General features: G+C 34.0%; 1 long non-coding RNA gene and 1 pseudogene across 11 annotated transcripts; one reads left to right on the plus strand and one right to left on the minus strand.

Annotated features, from left to right (window-relative positions):
• Positions 1-3,494: 3,494 nt before the first annotated feature.
• On the minus strand, positions 3,495-5,251 carry LOC145621397 (organic cation/carnitine transporter 2 pseudogene; annotated as a pseudogene).
• Positions 5,252-5,767: 516 nt separating this feature from the next.
• LOC145620293 (uncharacterized) lies at positions 5,768-10,942 on the plus strand. 11 transcript variants are annotated; one of them, XR_014108208.1, is made up of 10 exons: positions 5,774-6,553; positions 6,948-7,105; positions 7,460-7,559; positions 7,646-7,777; positions 8,651-8,720; positions 8,835-8,983; positions 9,096-9,173; positions 10,142-10,234; positions 10,498-10,541; positions 10,630-10,942. It is a non-coding gene; the product is annotated as an uncharacterized LOC145620293 (long non-coding RNA). The 11 variants fall into 11 exon arrangements; XR_014108203.1 differs by having other exon boundaries at positions 5,768-6,553; positions 10,142-10,541; XR_014108199.1 differs by having other exon boundaries at positions 5,770-6,264; positions 6,400-6,553; positions 10,142-10,885.
• Positions 10,943-11,925: the final 983 nt, after the last annotated feature.

The following is an 11,925-nucleotide window of genomic DNA, read 5'->3' on the forward strand; positions in this document are numbered from 1 at the left end:
ATTGAAGTTTTCAGTAACCAACAAACTAGCCCATGGTTAATTTGTCACCCAAACAAAATTAATAAAACCTAATTGCAAGACCATAGAGCTAAATAAATTAATTCAAAATACATATTAAGAAGTTGGTGATAGATTCTTTTTTGACTTTTGTTGTCAGCAACTCTACAATGAAATTTCTTGTCACTCTCATGGAAAAATGCCTAATAAGTATTGACGCTGATTAGCGAATAATTTGTGTGACATTACGAATTTACGACATGAGTGGGAGAGTTGATTAATTGGGATGGTTGTCTATCGTCTTATTTCAACTTTGTGCTAGTAATTAATAAGTAGTAGCTATTCAATATGTAGTGTTATGGTGATTTTTTTCATGTCATGACGTATCACCTGAAGTTATAATGTCGTCCAAGCAATCAATGGTCAAGCCTTGGCCCATCACGAAAATAGAAGCGCAATGTTTAAACCTCTAACCTCTTAGGCTCTAATTTAAGGAAAATGACATATGCAATTCTAAAAGTTGCATATAATAAGCTATAAGAGAAAAGACTAGAAATGATTAAACATTGATTACACAAAATTATACTTCGTATGTAATTTTTTTATTTTTTTAAAAAAAATGTATGTGATGCTTTTTATGCTTTTACTACAAATGTAGCATTACTTTTTTTTTTTTTTTAAATATAAATACTTAACTAGCACATTATTATTATTATGAACTACTTGACTTTTAAGTAGAGGTGTCAATTTGAGTATGAGGATCGGGTTTGATGAAGTCAGATCGGATGAAATTTTAAATTTGAGTCATGCTAAATTATTGTGTCCACTTGAGTCAAAATTGAAAATTCTGAATCGGATATTTTTCGATCAGTTTGAGTTCTGATTAAGTCAAGTTGAATGTGATTTTGACACCTCTACTTTTAAGCTAGGTTGGTTATGGCTCCTTTCTTCCTCCTTAGGCTCACCTACATTAGTAACCTAGTTGTAGATCGACTAGTAGATTGGTAGTGTACCCCTTTGATTTTCTAATAAGATCAAGTGTAAAAATTATTTCAAACACGCATGTAGAATTGGTATATTCTTAGGGTCTGTTCTCATTGACAGAACTCAGCTGAACTGAACTGAACTGAACTGTACTCAGCTGAGCTGAACTGAACTGAACTGAAATGAATATTTTATAAGAGAAGGAAATTAGGAGCTGAACTGAACTGAACTGAATTGAGCTGAACTGAACTGAATTGAATTTCAACGTAAGAGAACAGGCCCTTAGTATGTACTGTAAAAGATTAGCTCAAAAAAAAAAAAAAAAAAAAAAAAACTCGTAGATGAAGTATATATAATCTGCACAAATACTTATATGTGGCTGGCCAGACAGCCACCATGGAGGTTACAGATTACTTCGTTAGTGTTATATAAGGTTTACATGGTCAGTGTTACATGGGTTTCGTCAGTGTCATAAGGGTTTCTTCGTTAGGGGGTTACTCGGTTAGTATTATAAGAGTTACTTGGTTTAATTTGTATTATAAGAATTACTTTGTTATTTTAGTGGTCATATGGTGTAGCCAGCCGCACACAATACGAGTTGTATAATCTATAATATATACTCCCTCCGTCTCAAAAAGAATGACCCATTTGGCCAAAACTTTGTCCTAAAAAGAATGACCCATTTACATTAAAACACCCACCAATTTGCTACAATATTTGTGCAAAATTAGTTTCCCCATATAAAAATTTGATTTTTCATGTTATTTTATTACTTTCTCTCTCTATTTTTTTACAAACCCCATGTAAATTTATCTTACCAATATACTTTTACTTCTTTTTACTTAACTTCCATAATACCCGCGTAATCAACCCAAATGGGTCGTTCTTTTTGGGACGGAGGGAGTAGTCAAGTAATGTTATCATTACGTATTAATTATTTATAAACTGAAACCGTTACAAGTTGGGACTTGCTTAACTCATCAAGTCCAATTGACCACGCCAATTAGCATAATCCGGATTCCTTATACTAATGAGACCAACAACAACCTATATGTGGAACTAACACCCCACGGTAGATTCCTTTCATTTGTGGCAATTGCATGGTAGTTTCTTTTACCAAATTAAAGTCAAAATAATGATACATAAAATAAGATCAAGCACCATTGTTCTTGACAAAATGACCACATTAATAATTCATTTAGCTGCTCAATTTTTCTCCTGTGAATAAATAAATAGTTAACCTACAAAAGTATACAAAGTATCAATCTGAACAAAACATGGATACCAAAAAAAATAATGTTTCTCTATGCTAATAGTTAATGAAGTATTTGTACTAGGACTCCTCACCACATGTCTACATACAATATGATCAAACAATTATAAACCTTACTTGTAACCTGTATGTTACTTTCGAAAGTAGTATAGTGGAAATTGTCGAGGAAACAACGAGTAATTAAACTATAATCAAATTGAAAAATTTGAAAATAACACCACAAAATTGTCATGATTTTGATTATAACACCACAAATTTATTTTTATATTATTTTATTATAACAACACAAAAAAAAAAAAAAAAAAAAAAAAAAAGTTTCACCATCACTTAACTTTACCATCCAAAAAAATATTAAGTGGGCCCCACCCAGTACATGTGTTAATCAACTATTGAATTAAAAAAAAAAAAAAAGAAAAATCCTAAAATCCTAATTCCTAACCCAGCCACCACCCCACCATCACACCCCTACCCTACCATGGCCGTCACCCCAACCCAACCACCATCACCCACCCTTGTAGATCTCTAAACATCAAGGAAAAAATTAATTTTTTTCAGAACACCTTTGAGAATGTTATAAAAGCAAACAATACACAACTCGAACCAATTTCAAGCAACAGGGGAAAAAATAAGGGCTTATCTTTAAAATACAATCTAATTCATTTCCACAAAAATACAATTTGGGGCTATTATTAGCCAAAAAAGGGGGGGGGGTGTTTCAAAGTACCCCTCTAATTTTTTAGTTGACACACCAATTTCAAGCAAGTGGGGAAAGAATTAGGGCTTACTATAAAAATACAATCTAATTTTTTTTTCCACAAAGATATAATTTGGGGCTATTATATTATTAACAAAAAAAAAAAAAAAAAAAAAAAAGAAAAAAAAAAGAAAAAAAAGGAAAAAAAAAGGAGGCAAAGTACCCCATCCATTTTTTAAGTTGACACGTTAATTATTTTATTACATTTGTCAATATATATTCCAATAATAAATATCTCTAGTTATCAATAAGTAAAATTCATTATAGATTAATATTATGAAATTATGCATTAAAATGAATTTGACAAGATTCTATAGACTATGTTCGTTTTTATCAAAATGGTGAATCTCAAAAATTGTATAAACTAAAAGTTGTAAATAGAGTCAAAGAGTTTAAACATATCAATTATAAAGAAGAAAATAAATATACAATAGTAGAAATTAAAAGTCAAAGTATTGCTTTGATTAAAATTAAATGTTTCCTTCTTCATTGTCGGTTGATCTGATAATTATATAATTGTTATATAACACTTATTTCACATTTATTCTATCCCTAGTCTCTTGTTCCTCCATGGTATCACAAAGCACCTTACCTCTTGTCTCGGGCAAGAAAATAACTAGGAAACCACAAAGAAGCATTGTGATTCCAAACACCCCATAGCTATAAACCATGTTTCGCCTCCCGAACAATATCAACACCGGGTCGAAAACCGAGCCTAAAAACATTGCCTGCCGTACTAGTGATGAGGCTGAATTTCTAATACAAGTGGGAAATAGCTCAATAACATACATCAACACTATGTTGTATGCCATACATGCACAAAATAAAGACACTAGCTCTAACGCGATAAATAATCCCTTATGACTATGTTTTCCTATTAGTGAAAATGTTATGCTCGTTGCACCACTTATGGTACAAAACCCGAGCAACGAGGCACGTCTATTGCATCTTTTGGATCCAAAAAAGGAAAGTGAGTAAATACGAGGCTAAGGACAATAGTGCACTAAATGTTGACGTTAAGTAGATATTAAACCCCAAATTACCAACACCTAAAAACATGCCAAAGTACATAAGACCGATGCCAAATGATAAGACCATAGACGCCAACATTCGTTGTAGAGCCCATCTTTTCTCGACCAAGACCTTAAGGGTTGCAAAGGGACTAGTGTTGGTGGGTGTTGTTTTAGTAATCGAGGTCGAGTCAACTTGAGTTATTGTTCCTAATTTCCTTAAGACGGTCATGGATTCCTTTTCTCGCCCTTGCAAGAACAACCATCTAGGGGACTCAAACACGAAAAAATAACATAATACGGAACAAACAATTCCTGGAATCGAAATGCCTAGATACAAGGTCCTCCAGGACGAGGACCTTGTTAAGTAGGCAACGCCTGTTAGTGCCAAGATTCCACATGAAAAGTGAATAAAAAATACCATAACAAATTGTGACCGCCATCTTTTGCCAACTCTTTCCGTCATCAAAACCATTGCACAAACTGCAATTGGAGCACGACCCGCCCCACTTAAGAAACGAAAAACCGAATACACCCAAATATTGGGAGAAAATGCAGATGCTAATGCAGCTAGGGACATTACCATTGAAGATAGACAAAGGAGATTTTTTCGGCCTAGTGATGAATCACCGAGTGTGGCTAGAACCAACCCGCCTATTAGACATCCGACAAAGTAGCAAGTCGTAGGGAGGCCGGTGATGAAGGGACTAGCACACTCGAGATCCCACTGTGATATGATTGAGGTATGCACGTTGTTGCCAATGTCCCAAGCCCATTGGTTCCTCGAAAGGGTGCATATGCTAGACTTATTAGAGATACAAGAGGTATTATGCTTACTTGTGCAATGCCATGTTGGTTGAGCATGAGCAAATATACTAATGTACGTTTGTTGACTATCGAAAAATGTTGGTAGTGATGTGAGGATGGCTTGCAAGATCTGAGTCGCGGTTATACGACCTATACTCTTCTCGATCATCTCTTCTATGGAAATCGAAGGCCGGACTTGGTCGGATCTTGTTGCCTCATCTACATGTGTTGCACCAACTTGCTCCATTGTGCTAGGAAAAAAAATACAATTAAGACTTTAGATTTGATTTTTACTACAAATTGGATATGTTATATTGTTATATGTATATATCCTGCGAATTGAAAGCTCATCAAGAAGTATTAATAATGATTATCAAAGAAATCATAGCTAGGGAGTTTAAATGGACAATTATTATTTAACCCTCACATCGCTTCAATAAGCTAGCTTAGGGATCTATTTTTACATAGAAAAATGATTCTCGCTTTTAATTATACTGCAAAATTCGCATTGAATAACGTGAGTGAGGTGTAACAACTTAAAATCTACGCAGGATCTTATTATATTCTTCCTCTGTTCTTTTTTACTTGACCTGCTTTGACTTTTACATGATTCACCACCCCTTCTTTGACCAACTTTTATGTAGATAAGAAAAAATATATTTGTGTGAGATCTTTTTAAATTCGTCTCAATATATACTATCACAATAATACAACTTTTATAATTTATAATTTTGGAGAATTAAAGATATTATTCATTAAAATTTTACATTAGTAAGCGTGATAAAAGAAACACGTCAAGTAAAAAAAGAACGGAGGTACTTCCTCTGTTTCTAAATAAATGACACGGTTAAATTTGACACACATGTCAATACACTTGTTTGACCTTCAATATATCCATAACCATTATAAAAGTGCAAATGTTGCTACTATTCCTTATGAATAGTATTTTTTGGTGTTATTACAGCCTTGTCCCCAACATTAATGAATTGCCAATTATACCCCTTATTTCCACCGACTTACTTGGCCCTTGCTTTTCACCGACTTCCTGACCTTCTTGCTTCTTCCAACTCTTCTTCCATTTTCTCTCTCCTCTACTTCTTCTAAAGTCTGCGCTGATTTTTTTTCGCCATTTTTGTTCCCCATTTTTTCTTCCTTTTTCTACTTCAATGGAGGATGAAAACGAAGCTCAGTTGCTCAACAATTTAATTGATAGAATCAATGAAATTGCTTCAATTTCAGATTATCGTCCTCCTGTTAAGAAACAGTACTGTAATTTAGCTCGTAGGTTGAAGCTTTTGACCCCAATGTTTGAGGAATTGAAGGAGAGTCAATTGCCGTTAGATAACGATGTTGTTATTAATCTCGTTGCTTTTCTCGATTCGCTTGTTCAAGCTCTTGATTTGCTCCGATTTGGTTCTCATGGCAGCAAAATTTATCTGGTTTGGATCTGCTCATTATATACTGTTAATTACTCTTTATTTTAAAGGATTTCATGTTAATTTTGCTTATTTATTTGAAGTTTTAGTTTGATTATTGAGTTCTGAGTATTTTTCCCCAAATTTGGTTGATTTGAGGTAAACCTAGAGAGAGAATCCTAGAGAAACCTAGAGAGAGAAACCTAGAGAGAGAAACCTAGAGAGAGAAACTTCTGCAACTCAAGATGAACGTGAAATCCAAGGGCGGCGGCTCAAATACCACCACCGATTTTCCCTCCGTCACTGCTTTTCGGTAACTTAAAAATAAATTTCTCATTAGTATTGTTGTTCATTTGATGGTTAATTACCCAACATTTTGAGTTACTTTTGTTGATTGTGAAATGGGGTAATGTGAATTTTTGTGGGTATTTGAAAATTTGAGTTTTTTGTGGTTTAATTTAAGTTTGTAATTGAATTTTTCTATGTATCCTCTCTTTAATTTGAAGCGATGTAGAATTCTACCATCACCACAACTTTCCCCATTTTCTGGCTTCTTGCTCCTTCATTCATTTATGGCGGTGGTGTTTGACTGCTTTCTCTCTCCTTAGATTACTTCCTCTGGTCATTTTTGTGGTATTTAGAAAAATTGATGTTTTTATTTAAGTTTGTAATTGAATTTTTCTGGGTATCCTCTCTTTAATTTGAAGCGATGTAGAATTCTAGGCCGACACAACTAGCGATAGATGCAGAACGCACCACCAATTCCTCCATGGATTACGGCTAGCCTATCTCAAACGGATCAAGGAACTTGAACAGAATGAACACTACCCTTCATCGTCAACAAATTCCTGACCTTGTTCTCAAGGTTTGCACACTCTAATCCTTAACTCTCTGTGATTTTATTGCTTTCTTGCTATGATTGAATTCGTCCTTGATCTTATGTTAGCATTTGTTTGGTTTATTCGGGATTAATTGTCAAATTATCAAGGTAATTTTCTCTAAATCTCTGCTATTGCATGTTTGAAATGGGGATTTTTTTTGTTTTTTTTTTTTTGGGCGCTGCTAATACTTCTTTGTGTGTTACTTTTTTTCCTCTGTTCTGAGAATTGTACATGGAGATAATTTTTTTTAATATAAAAAAAAAAATTCATCGCGTTTCTATTGCATTCCAATTATTCTTTCTAATTTTGTTTAATTTGGGTTGTAAATTCAATTTTAGGATTTGGACAATCTCAGAGAAGCTCTGAAGTACTCTGTTGAAATGCTTACAGAGCTTTGAATCTCTAAACTTTCTTCTCCTCATAAGTATATCGAACCGTGTGAGTAATTTCTTGCTGTTATGATTTTTTGCAGATGTTTATAATAGCTTTTATTTTTTCTGAATTTTTAATATGTGTTTTGGAAGCAATGGGACTATGGGAGCTTTAAAAGAATTGAGGAAGCTGGAATTGTTCTTTAAGGATGAGAGCAGGCATGGCTTTTCAGTTTTTGATCTTTACGAACTTGTTCAAAATGGTAGCAACGTGTTACCGAGACTGTAAGTTTTAATACTATAATTTAAAGCTGTTAGATATTGAGGGCACCTTGAATGCTCTAGATATCTTTTCTGTGATATTCAGTGTTTATATATGTCAGCAAAGCTGCAAGGACCTCTGAACTTTTTTTTTTTTTTCTTACCTTCTATTTTTAATGGTATTTAGGGACTTTGCATTTTTTCTATACTTGACAATTTGCCGCCTTAGGCCTATCTACATTCATGTACAGCCATTGAGCTATACTTCCTTTGTTCTGCATATCCTCAGTAACCCTACGATTCAATGAGTAGCTTGATACAAAAGAGGTGTCACATATCATGTTGTTAGCCTTTTCAGTGCTTGGTTTGGCCTTGGTAGTTATATAGCTTCATTAGAAGGTGATACACTGTTAACAGTTGTTCCAGTCCCATCCCAATTGCTCTTATTTAGCAACTGTTGGAGCTTTAAGGATAAATTCACTTTTGAAAAATTGGAGCTACCAAACATTTCATTCAGTTTAGGTAATTGAATATGGATTATTAACTACTTAAACCCATACGTCAAAGAGCTGTGATTTTGTTAGCTTGCAGATTCGTGAAATTATTTTGCAATCTGGTGCTGTGATTGAATCATATTGTCTCAAAGTTCACGGTCAATTTTGTTGTTTTATTGTCTTAGACGAGTGAGGAAAATAACATGTTGCAGTTGCTTAAGTCTATTTGTTGGTCTATGTGATGAAATCATGAAATAGGTTAAGCTATTTCATTTCTGGGGTTGCATTTGATTTAGCTATTATTTGATGATACTGATGTGATTGCCTTCTACCTGATAAATGAAACCTCTGCTACTGTGCCTTCCAATTTTGTGGTTTTCTGACATCATTCAATGCTTTTCAGGAAAACGTGAAAACAAAGCATCCTCAACTGCTTTACAAGTCCAAATTGTATAAAATTCTGCAAAAAGGAAGTAATGAGCTTATCTTCCATTCTCGACACTTAATTGATTCTAAAGCTGAATATAGTAATATTCTTTCCCACATTTTGATATTAGTCTTACTTTGATATTGTCTGATGTTGGCAGCTGGAATTCCTAATGTAAGATGGTTTGGTGTTGAAGGAGACTATAATGTATTAGTCATAGATCTACTTGGGCCCAGCTTAGAAGATTTATTCAATTTCTGTAGTAGGAAGTATTCACTGAAGACTGTTCTTATGCTTGCTGATCAGATGGTATTATGTTTTGTTATTTTTTTTTTGAGGATTGCAAAATAATTTCACTTTGGATAGAGCACTCAAATGGTCTTATTATTTGCTACTTATTATAGTAATATTTTTTGTGCAGGTTTGTTGTTTTGTATATGGAAAGAATGGTTCACTTTGCATTATTCAGCGCATAATTCGGCCAGCAACAATGAATTAGGTGTGTTCTGGTAGATTTTATGGTATTCACTATTTGTGCTTTCCTATCTACGCTGGCACTTTTTTTCAGGGTGGGATGGGATGTTTCTAGATGTTTGTGCTTGATTTATGAAACTTTGTATTGCAATCTCACCTGATATGGTGATTTCTTGTATTGCTTGTATATTCTGTCTACACTTCTTACTTCTTATAGATGCAGGAAACTGATAATTTAGTAATCATGTCATCATGATTACTAAATTATAGGGATATTAGACCAATCCCCATCTCAACCCTCGATTCCCCCCCCCCCCCCCAACACACACACGCAGACACCTTTTTTTTTTTTTTTTTTTTTTCAAAAATGGCATTATTTTACTTTCCGCGACCACTTTCACAACCACCCCAAATTTAGATTACCCCTAACTTCCTTTAGGAATTTTCATCTTACCAGCTTTACCCCAACTCTGACTTATTACCGACCAAACCCCAGCAGGCCAGCACAATTTGATTCGGAAACCTGTGCTGCTCACTAGCAAGAAATGGAGGTGGTGTATGGTGGCTGAGAGGGCTGTGGAACTCTGGTTGGGTTGTGTTGCATGGGTCAGGGGAGGGGAATGGGAAGAGGAGGAGGAGAAAAGAAACATGGTTATCATTTCTTTTTATCAAGTAGTTTGTATTTGGTGGATAATTTAATTTGATGTGTCATCTTTTGAGAACCTATTCTAAGGAATGCTCCTTTTCATTTTTATCAAAGGATTTGCTTTGAAAACATGAAGGTTAAACGATTGTATACTTAAACTGACCCCACTCATTAAAAGTCTGAATGTGTTATGTTTGCTACTATGATTATGTTATTGGAGCTTTTATATTTGTATTTATAGTTTTATACAGCTCATAATGTGGTTATGTGGGCACTTATTTTGTTGGAGTATTTGCTACTATATCTTAAAGTGGGGAATGTAAGACATTTATATCTTGTTAATGTAGGGAAGTGCTAAAAGATTGGTAAAAACTGCATTGCAAGAAGCAGCTAAAAAAAGAGTGATGAGATACTCTGATTTGAAAAAGATAGACCGTGGGGTACGTCAACATTTCCACGATGACATCACTGTGATTATTGTATTCTTTGATTCAAATCTAATATCCAGAGCTAGCTTAGTAAGGGGTACCACATTGTCCCTCAGAGGTGGTGGTATCAGCCTACCTGCAAAAACTCTAGCCCCTTGTGCCACGCCCATGGAAGTCGGCAACAGGCTAACAGGGCTAACAGCTGATGAAAGGTTTCTCCTTTTTTTTTCATGTTATTATCTCTGTTGTATCTAATGCCCCAAACCCTTTTTCAGCCTTCTCATCAGGTGACACACTATTGAGAAAGATAAAATGGAAGGTTATGATCTTTTTTTTAATTTTAAATTTTTTAATGTAAAATGTAACATTTAACTTTGAGATAGCGTGTTAATTTATTTTGCGAGCAGAATGAAAAAGAAAGAATCTGGTCGAGGCAGCTCTGAAAGGCGATGAGAAAGATTCATTCAAGAAAGAATCTGGTCGAGGCAGCTCTGAAAGGTGATGAGAAAGATTCATTCTTTGGGACACTCCTCTACTAATCTTGATCCCATGGTCTTGAAACTCTGTAAATGATTGTATTTCTTATCGTTGGAGGGGATTGGGGGTACGCTCGTAGTGCATGCTTCAACGACTTAAACCTTAAATAAAATAAGTGTTAAGATATTCCCTCCAACTGTATTATCTAAATATCGTATATAAAATAAATTTATAGATAAATAACCCGCAAATAAACTTCAATACATACACATGATATTTCTCATTCATTTAATACATTCCACGTCAATTACAAACTCTAACTACTATAATTTTCAACTGAACCACCAATTGAAAATTTTCTACTTTAAAAACTATAACAAACAAATACACAATTCTTTCATATATTTTACATTTAATCTATTTTAAATAACTTCAACCTTTAGTATTGCATTTCCTTAAACTACTCCTTATAATCACAATCATTTCAAAACGAAATTATTCAGCAATTATTTAGGTACTCAATAGAAACCATATTGCGTTCTAAAATAATATCTAAAACAATAATATAATTCTTTTTAAAATCTTTAAATTGTAACGAATTCTAGATAATTTCACTTATAACACTGGTTTTTCCATAGGTAATTTCCCATGGAAACTTTATCACTAATTCACTATTGCTTGTCAGTACTAACAAATTCATATATCCTTATTATTACAAAACCCGAACACAATCACAAATATCACAACCACTGACCACAATCGCGAATTTTACTTATCTTACCGTCGGGGGAGCACGCGCATCGCGCGTGCTCCAACGACTAGTATGACTAAATATTAGTAAAAAAATATTAGGAAAAAAAAGTTAATATAATGACATAATACGAGTAAATATGAAAAAGTTTGTGACATACTTCGTAGTTTAATTCTTATTGTACAATTAAACTACTTGCCATTCCTCCTGGCTTGGAGTAGAACTTGTGCAAGCAATCAAGCATATACATATTTGATGTGTAAAATATTTCGATCAAAAAATACTCCTTATATAATTGATTATGTTTTGTACTGTACTCCTCCACTTCAGCTCGATCAATAACCATGTTCTCTCCATTTCTAAATATTTGATGCTTTTGCATTTCGAGGTCTAACTATGATTATATTAAAATGTTTCACCTTGTTCCATTATGAATAGTAGCAACATGTGCCAATTGCATGTGTGAACTTGCTGA

This window comes from Chenopodium album, chromosome 27, assembly GCF_948465745.1.
Source record: "Chenopodium album chromosome 27, dcCheAlbu1.1, whole genome shotgun sequence".
Classification (NCBI taxonomy): domain Eukaryota; kingdom Viridiplantae; phylum Streptophyta; class Magnoliopsida; order Caryophyllales; family Amaranthaceae; genus Chenopodium; species Chenopodium album.